Raw genomic sequence first — 8,951 nt, 5'->3', positions numbered from 1 at the left:
AAAATGACACAAATACGAAACTGATACCATTTAGCGAAAATATAAATGAGGATTATATTAAGATGGCGTCGCACGTGCTGGGTGCATGGCTATTATCGTCACGATTGAGATTCCCAATTACCAAAGTATGAATAATAAATTTGTTTGTTATTTAACTAATAACGGATTTTTATATCTTTAAATGTATTTTTGCCATCCACTTTTAATAACATATGTAACTTCACTGGTTTGGAGTTAAATTTTAAAATTAAACTTACGTAAACGGTAAAGTTTAAACTTGAAACTGTAAAACTTGACTTACAGGTTAGTTGTAACTTGAAAATAGTGAAATCTAACATATATTCTGCATCTCCACTAGATTGTTTCAGAGTGAAAGTTCAATAATTTTGACTTAAGTTAATGTCACACAGGGGGTGAAATTCACACAAAAAAGTAGAGGTGATCAGGTGGATAAAGTGATCCTATTTTGGAAGAAAAAAAAGTGTAAACATGAAAAACGACAAAGCAACTCAAATAAGTCCCAGTACCACTACCGCCTTAAAAAAATAAGTTCCAGTGCTCAGTACCAGTAAGTACTGGCAAAATTTCACCCCTGATGTCATGATTTATGGATGATATGTTTCTATTCCATTTCTTTATTCTTGCCTTTTATTAATCTTAATTTTTGTATTAATATCATATTGTATTAATATCATATTATTATTTTTGAGTCATGTTACAACTTCATAGTTAGCTTGCAAATTTTATTTGCCCTACAGCTATTATTATTACCTGCAGTAAACTAGTAGTAGTTTTATTGTAATTAAAATGTAATATCACTTTCAGCTTCACTCTGATTCTCAATTTGATTTTTCAGAATTGTATTAAGACATATATATATTATATTATGTTACATTTTGTTTTCAAACTTCTATTTGAATTTACATACCTCTGCTGTTATTTAAAGTTCATGATTAATATTCTTCCAATTTTTTGTTTACTCTTTTTTTTGTAACATTCTAAGACAAGCTGCATCATTGCGTAGTGAGTAAACATATTTCTGAAAAGTAGCAGAAGATTTTGATTTACCTTCAAATCACGTGGCATTCAACATCACAGTATACTTTTATTCACTCATTTTATGCATCTACTCAGTGGAGAAACACACAGTATCTACACAAAACATGCAATGATTTTAAAAGGACCCAAAATGTGCTTTCAAATAATAGAGTATTTATCCCCAGGTCGATTTGAAAGTGCTCAAGTTTTTCAGGTCCTTCTTCAAAATCAGTAGAGAAGCAATAAATATAAAGGTTTATATTGCTAAAATCTAACATTCACCATGAAATTATGTGCTTAAAAACAAACAAATTCATCATTTGCAATCATAGCTAGACTGTTCAGTTGAAGAAAAAGTAAAAGAATAATATTACAGTGTAGGTACTGTCAATGCTGATTGTTGTAATGCTTTGAATATTCTTGAAATATAAGGTTGTCAAAAGAATTATAAATTTAAGAACCTGGTTTTGTGTCTTGTCATTAATGGTATTGAACAGGGGTCACCAAACTTTTTTTACAGGGGGCCAGATTACTTGGGGAATGAGAAGCTGGGACCGCATGATCATTATGTTCAATACTCATAAACTAGAACGAAAGCTCTCTGTAAAAGCCTTAACACTAAGTTTAGGATGCCACATTAGCCATGTGGGAGTAGCATGCAATACACACATATAATAAAAAACAAACAGAAATACAACCAACATTTTTATTTACCAAAAGGTTATCAAAGAAGGTGACATTAGCAAAAACAATTGTCACATCGCACATAGTGAGTACATATCTGACTTTTACTAAGCTGCAAAGAAGTTAATGAGATTTATGAAATTGGTGTTTGGCTTTCAAAATATCTTCAATGTTTGGTTTTGAATTGCTGCATCCAATCATTAGAATTGCTTTCAAATGTTCATCAGTCAACCTTGATCGATGTACCGACTTCACATACTTCATTTTTGAAAATGCTTGTTCACAGACATAAGTTGTTCCAAACACTGATGCCATACCAGATGCAAACTGCTACAGCTTTGGAAAATCATCTTCAGGTATGCAGCTTTAAAATTCAATAAGTTGCCCCTCTCTGTGTTTTGCTTTCAAGAAGTCATTTCCTTGCAAATCGATGACCTCCAGCTGAAGTTCCACTGGCACGTCATCAATGACACAATCAAAAGGATTCTGAAAAGGAGAATGTCACTTTTGATTCTGTCGAGATCTGAAAATCTCTCTAAAAATGCTTATTTAAATCACCAATAATCTTTTTCTGAAACTCCAGGTTGGCACCTTCTGTGATTCCAGCATGAAACTCATTGAAACACTGAAAATGAGAGAGGTTTCCTCCTACCAAATGTGCTTCAAAGAATGACAGCTTTCTCCAAACTCCTTTATTGATTCTATAGAGATCACAGACAAGGTTATTCTTCCTCTGAAGTTTCAAGTTCAATTCATTCATGTGGGATGTGATGTCAACCAAAAATGACAACTTTGACAACCAGGTTGGATCCAACAGAAGTGGATCGGTTCTATATCTCTCTTCTCAGCTTATAAAAACGAGACAAGACTTTACCGCAGCTGAGCCACCTCACCGCCCATGTGACAAAGCAAGTCACAGAAATCCGAATCAATTTCTTCAAGAAACGCCTTGGACTGGCGATGATTAAGTGCATGACCCGAATGAAGTTCACTGCAGAAATGACTGGTTTCAGTACGCAAGAAATATCTAAGTCTTTTCCACAGAGTGCTTGCTGACGTATGATGCAGTGTATGAACAGAGCACTTGGGAGTTGAAGATCTTCCAACTGTTTCCTGATCAGCCCCACCAGACCCTTCCTTACTCCAGCCATGTTTTTTCCTCCATCAACTGTTACACCTTTAACTGATTCAACTGAAGGTTATAGTCTTGCAAAGTTTTACACACTTCCATGAAAATGTCTTCTTCAGTTGTTCTTCCATGCATGTTGTAAACTGATGCCAACTCTTCCATGATCTGAAAGTCCAAATTAACTCCACGAATGAACACAAGAAGTTGTGACATACTCGAGAGATCAGTAGACTCATCCAGTGTCAGAGAATACCATAGGAAGTTTCTAGCTTTTGGGGTTTTGTAATTCGATGTTTTCTCCAGGTTCTTCTGCTCTTCGTACAACTGAAGTTGCTGAAAGGCTGATACTTTCAAAGAAATTGGAATTTTCAGGACACAGCTCATTTGCTGTTTCCATCATACACTCTTTGATAAAGTTGCCATCAGTAAAGGGTTTTCCCCGCTCTGCCATCCTATGTACTATTTTGTATCTTGTACGAGTGACAGATTCATTTTCAGCAAACTTTCTCATGAAGAGATTCTTTCGAGATTCAAAAACATGTTTCATGGATTCAAATTTCTGCCATCCTATGTACTATTTTGTAGCTTTCTGGTTTTGTTTCCACAAAGAAGTACTTTTCTCCCCATTTTTCATTGAAAACATGACACTGACAGATTCATTTTCAGCAAACTTTCTCATGAAGAGATTCTTTCGAGATTCAAAAACATGTTTCATGGATTCAAATTTCTCAGAACAGAACTTTCCCGAAAATTTCAAATTAGTTGATAGATGTTTTGTTTCATAGTGACTTCGAAGATTGTGCTCTTTCAAACGGCAACACTTTCGAAAATTTCAAATATGTTGACAAGTAGCTTTCTGGACTTCAAGATTGTGCTTCCGGCAACACTTTCGTGCATAAAGTACTGGTTTTGTTTTTACTTTTCTCCCCATTTTTCATTGAAAACATGACACTGAGAGTCCATTTTTCTTCTTTTAAAAGCAGCCATAACAATGGGTGAAAAAAACAGGATCTGAAAATGAAAAACATAGAACACTGTGAGAAAAGTATTATACTGGTTCAAGAACGCACAAACAAAATATATTGAAATGTACGTTTGCCACGACACTTACCTAAGAATGAGTTACAAAAAGCGCATCACCCAACTGTTGAGAGAAATGAGCTTGCTGAAGCGGTAACCCTTGGCCGTTGAATTTACAAGATGAGTTGATAGGATGAGGGTTAAGTTTGTACTTGTTTTCAAAATCTTAATGCTTTCATAGATACGTGCCTCAATATGAATAAACAGGCATCAAGGATGAAAGAAGAATTTTCCTATTGGTTGAAAATGCACATGACAGCCTTGTTTCTTTTTATCATGATGTCTTGTGTTTGCCAGCTTAAAGCGACCATCGGTGTGATTTATTTTATTATGACAGTCGGACATTTGATGAAATGTCGCATTTTATTTCCAAGAGGCTAGCTGCTGGCAGGCTGGACAAAATGACTTCGAGGGATGTAGATTGGTGACCCCTGGTATTGAATAATGTTTGAGAATTTGATGACTTAGTTTCATACCTTGTGTCAACCACTTGAAAGTTGCTGAGTTATATTTATATTACAGTTGTGAAATATGTTGTTTTTTTTTTCAGTTGTTTGCTAGTGCTAAAGATTTTTACAATAAAAATTTAATTATTGAGATGTATATGTTTATTGTCATACATGCTATTATTGCAAGTTAATTTTATGTATTTGTAATGTTCATTGTTTTTGGTGTTATGATACTCTTCAGTTATCTTATTCCTCATTATTGAGAAAGAACACTTCATTCTGCACTATTTTGCACTTGTTTTGGTTGTGAAAACCTTTAATTATGTTTTAGTCTTGCTGTTGTATATTTTATGCAAGATTTATTTAGACCATTTGTTCCTAGTTATTGTTTTATATTTGTGACAATGACATGATTATTTTTCATTGCATGTTTATCTATTTTGATTATTTTCTTGTCACACTTTTTAGATCAGATATATTTTAGAAGCCTTATCAATTTCTTGTCATTAGTGTAATTTTTATTTCTAAGTTATAAGCTCCTTTTACCAATAGAGAGTGGTCCTGCCTGAAAAAAAAAAGTTTTTAATATTGACTTCAGCTTCCTTCCTGTGGAAAGTTACATTTGTACACATATTACTTACTAGTATCAGAGTACAGTAGAACTGAGAACTGTATAATGTTAAATGATATAAGCACGGGTCGTAACAGGGTCATTTCATGCCAGCTCACCTACGGCTTTCAAGTTCATGTCATAGTTTTTCTTGAAAACATTTAAGCAAAAACATCATCCTGATTTATTCAGCTATGCAGTACAGCTTTAGGATTTTCCAGCTGAGTAAATCAAAATGAAGTGTTTGCTTTAATTTTTTCAAGAAAATCTGTGACATGAATTGGGAAAAGTTCTTTCTTCTGGGTGAGTTGGAATGGAATGACCTAACAATAGTTATGTGACATATACAGGTTCAATGAAAATTGATATAAAATGAGGATTTAGTGAGATGGAGTTAAGTGGAAGGTTAAATGTTCTATTAATTGTAAAAAGTTGATATTTTTACAATTTGAAGATAATGTGCATACACACTTGTGACGTACAGATAAGTTAGGACGTTTTTTGAATATCATTTGCAACGTACACACATTTACTGCTCACCTCAAAATAATGAGAAGAACATTAGAATGATTAAAAAATAACAAATTTTTCCCCTCAAATGTTGCTGAACACATTACCTATTATGTATTGAAACACCAGACCATCCAAGTGATTGAACCAAGGCCTGTATATTTCATTATATTTTCCATTAAAATCAGGTTTGTTGAACACATTTTCTGAAAATATTGAAAATTAAATATATTGAGAACAGCTCACTAAAATGTGGACCTGTGATGATCCTTCCCACATGGTTATTCCAATTAGGTTATTAGTGACCCAAAAATAAATATATATTTTTTGTCACTTTTAGACATTCATTTTTGAAGCTTTACATATTTTTATCATATTTGACAATGTTTTTCACTGCTTGTGATAACATTATTTATACATGCTAAATATAACAATAGAAATAATTTGTATCATTGATTTCAGATTAAAACTAGAAGAGGCAAATGATATGATCCTTGCAATTTAGGATCTCTGGGTCCCAATGGTTGCAAGGAAGTCCACTCAATGTACAAGTGTGCCTGTGATTCTCCTACAAATGTGCTTCACTGTGATGATGTGAAGCTATTACTTGAATGCTAGGATTTTCTTTCCCCTGCTCATCTAAGCACTGTTCTGATTTTTTCTTACTTGCTCCAGTCGTTTATTCTTCAGTTAATAGCTCTCTGCAATATTTTTCTCTTTACATTCTCCACCTATGTCAGAGTGCCCTCTATCCTGGTACTGTATGTAAGCAAATTATTTAGATAACATCATTTTTTTTTTTTTTGACAAAGCATTCTCTATATTATGATTATTGAATATACTTTGTGCTTTCCTTGTGTTTACCTATTTGACTTTTGTTATTTTTTTCTTTTATTTAGCCATATGGCAGGCTAATCTACTGGTAGAATACCTGGAGTAAATTTTTGGTATGTAGGCAAACCAAATCTTTCTTGTATCACATTTGATATTTAGTGTTGATTAGTTGAGGTTGTTCTGGACAGTTCTGGACATTTTGAGAGAATTTAGGTTGGCTTTTCTGGTGTCTTCCTTTACTCAGTTGGCTTCTCATGAAGTCAGTTTCTCTCAGTCAACACTGACTTTTCCTCAGTTAATTAAGTATGTGATGTTTTGGGTCTTTCCCCAGTTGCTTTTGAGTCTACATCTTCCCTGATGGTAGAAAGGTCTGAGAGGAAATACTTAGTTTTACCTCCATCTCCTGATATTGTGGTTCATGTAGGGAGGTATACTGCTCAGTTATATGATGCAACATTTGTCAGAACAACATGTTTTAGCCTATCACTACCAGGTGTACATGTATCTAGATTATCAAAGACTATATCTTTTCCTGGAAATGTGGGATTCCATAACAAAAGTTGTGGTCATCTGAATAGATCACAATACTCTAGGATTTATTTCACCCTAACTACAATGTTAAGATATTTATGATCCCTATAACTTTTGTCAGAAGCATCTCAGCTTGATGAAGATTTGAGACCATTGTTAGTATCTATCTTGGTTTTGATGTCAGCTCCTGCACTGTTCCTAGTCTCTTGGATGGTACGTTGTTGGGATTTATTGGGTAAAAATGCCTTATTGGAGAGCATTTGTCTACCAGCTGCTACTCTCCATGAGTTATGTGAGGCCCCTTTCTTTGTTCTTTGATTTTTGCAGGAGTTCCAGAGTATTTGGAATCAAGGATTGATGTTGCTCATCTGCATTCCTCCCTGTTGTTGTTGACTTCTAGACTTTATTTGGGTCCTATGGGGTTTCGTAGTTCTGTCTCTGTCCGAGTGTCTTGATCCTTACGTCAGCTCCTTCATCCATTGGTACCTAGTATTGATCCTCCCCAAATCCAAGAGTTCCTCTGCTTGGTTGGAATGCCACCAGTAGTGGCAGTGACTGCCATATGCCTCTGTGGTCTGTGGGGAATCAGATTTGAGAATCTCTGGATGTGGGAAAATCTTTATGGTGGATTTATGTGTTACTATAAGTACTTGCATCAGGATTAGTAATTCGTTTCACCACAATTATCCATCTAACCTGTAGTGTTTCCACATCTCACAGATACTTGGATCTTGGAACTTTGTTCTAGGACTATCAAAGATTTGTTGGTCAAGGTTGTGGTGGAGAGAGTTGTCTTAGTTATTCTAGTGTTTTATTCCCACCTGTTTGTTATGTCCAAGATGTAAATAGCAGAGGAGCCAGCCTTCATGGGAACCTACTTGTAATACAGGTTTAGATTTGATGCTTCACTACCTGTTTGGGATGTGCATGGCTCTTCTGTTTGATCTTTATTGGTTCAGTACATACTGGGTCTTTAGTTGAGCACAGTTTGTTCCATGTTTTCCCCACACCTCTGGGTCAAGTGGAATATGCCTATATAGTTGAGTGGCATTAATTGTTCTGTTTCTTCAGTTTAAGTATGGCATACTGGATCACACCATTCTGAGTTGGAGTGTTACCTTTTGAACTTCTTTGGGTTAAGGAGAGGATTTGTCCATTTAAGTACCATTATTCTGTTGGCTCAAAATAGATCACTCTATAGCTGTTGGCTGTGATACGCTAACACACACACATATTGCACATCAAATGTTTTAGTCACCAACGTGTGATTTAGGGGCCATGGTTTTATAATTCCAATTCCAAGCAGTGAGACTTTAGCTACCTAGTTGTGGTGTGACCAATAATGGTGACAGATTATGTCTGTATTGCATGACTTAGGTTTTGGGTGAAGAACATACCTTCTCTGGATGTAGTGCGGTTCCCCCACCAGGATACCAGTATTTTATTTGTACACCCACAGTCTTGGAAAGTGATAATATTAACTGAATGAGGTGTTAAGGATGGTATCAGGATAGAGAGAGTGTTTATGTAGGTTAGTAGAGTGCCACAAGATAGATATTGCCAAAGGTAGTAAAGTGGGAAATAAAAGACTGGAGCAGTATTATTGGAAAGACATTTTCTTTTATGTTCAAAAAGCATAAAATCATACATTTTGAGGGGACATTTTAAACATTTCAGAAGAGTTTGTTCATTGGTGTTGTTTTTTTTTTAGTATTACAGGAAGCTAAAATTGTGTTTTTTTGTTAGTGGTTGTGAAGTGTCATTTAACTTTAGTTATGTAGCATTTTCAGTTAATGTTCATGAATCAGAAAAATTATAAATTCTAGCCTCATATCATTTTATGCCAGTAACCCATCTTCAAAGTGTGAAGCTTTATATAAAAATCTTTGATAACTATTTGCCTGCAAAAGTTGATTCATTTGTTATACTGTTTTTATCATAATGTTTTTGTTGAAATTCATAATACTGTTAGTTTATTATGGTACATTTCTTTGATTTTGTTTTCTCTGACTTGATTATGTAATTTAATTCTTATTAGTAAACAGATTTGGCATTGTTATGATTAGGAGAAATTGTCAGTATGGTA

At 34.5% G+C, this 8,951-nt stretch overlaps 1 protein-coding gene across 1 annotated transcript in view; it reads left to right on the top strand.

Annotated features, from left to right (window-relative positions):
• The first annotated feature begins 24 nt into the window (after positions 1-24).
• The window catches only part of LOC143222448 (mitochondrial import inner membrane translocase subunit TIM44-like), a 45,137-nt gene continuing 36,210 nt past the window's right edge, over positions 25-8,951 (top strand). Inside the window, exon 1 of the mRNA XM_076448978.1 lies at positions 25-125. The gene's annotated coding sequence lies outside the window, so the exon portion shown is untranslated. The remainder of the gene's footprint in view (positions 126-8,951) is intronic.

The sequence above is a fragment of the Tachypleus tridentatus genome, chromosome 8 (genome assembly GCF_004210375.1).
Source record: "Tachypleus tridentatus isolate NWPU-2018 chromosome 8, ASM421037v1, whole genome shotgun sequence".
NCBI classification, from domain to species: domain Eukaryota; kingdom Metazoa; phylum Arthropoda; class Merostomata; order Xiphosura; family Limulidae; genus Tachypleus; species Tachypleus tridentatus.
Note: the sequence above shows the minus strand (reverse complement) of the source record. Positions and strands in the feature narration are given on the sequence as shown.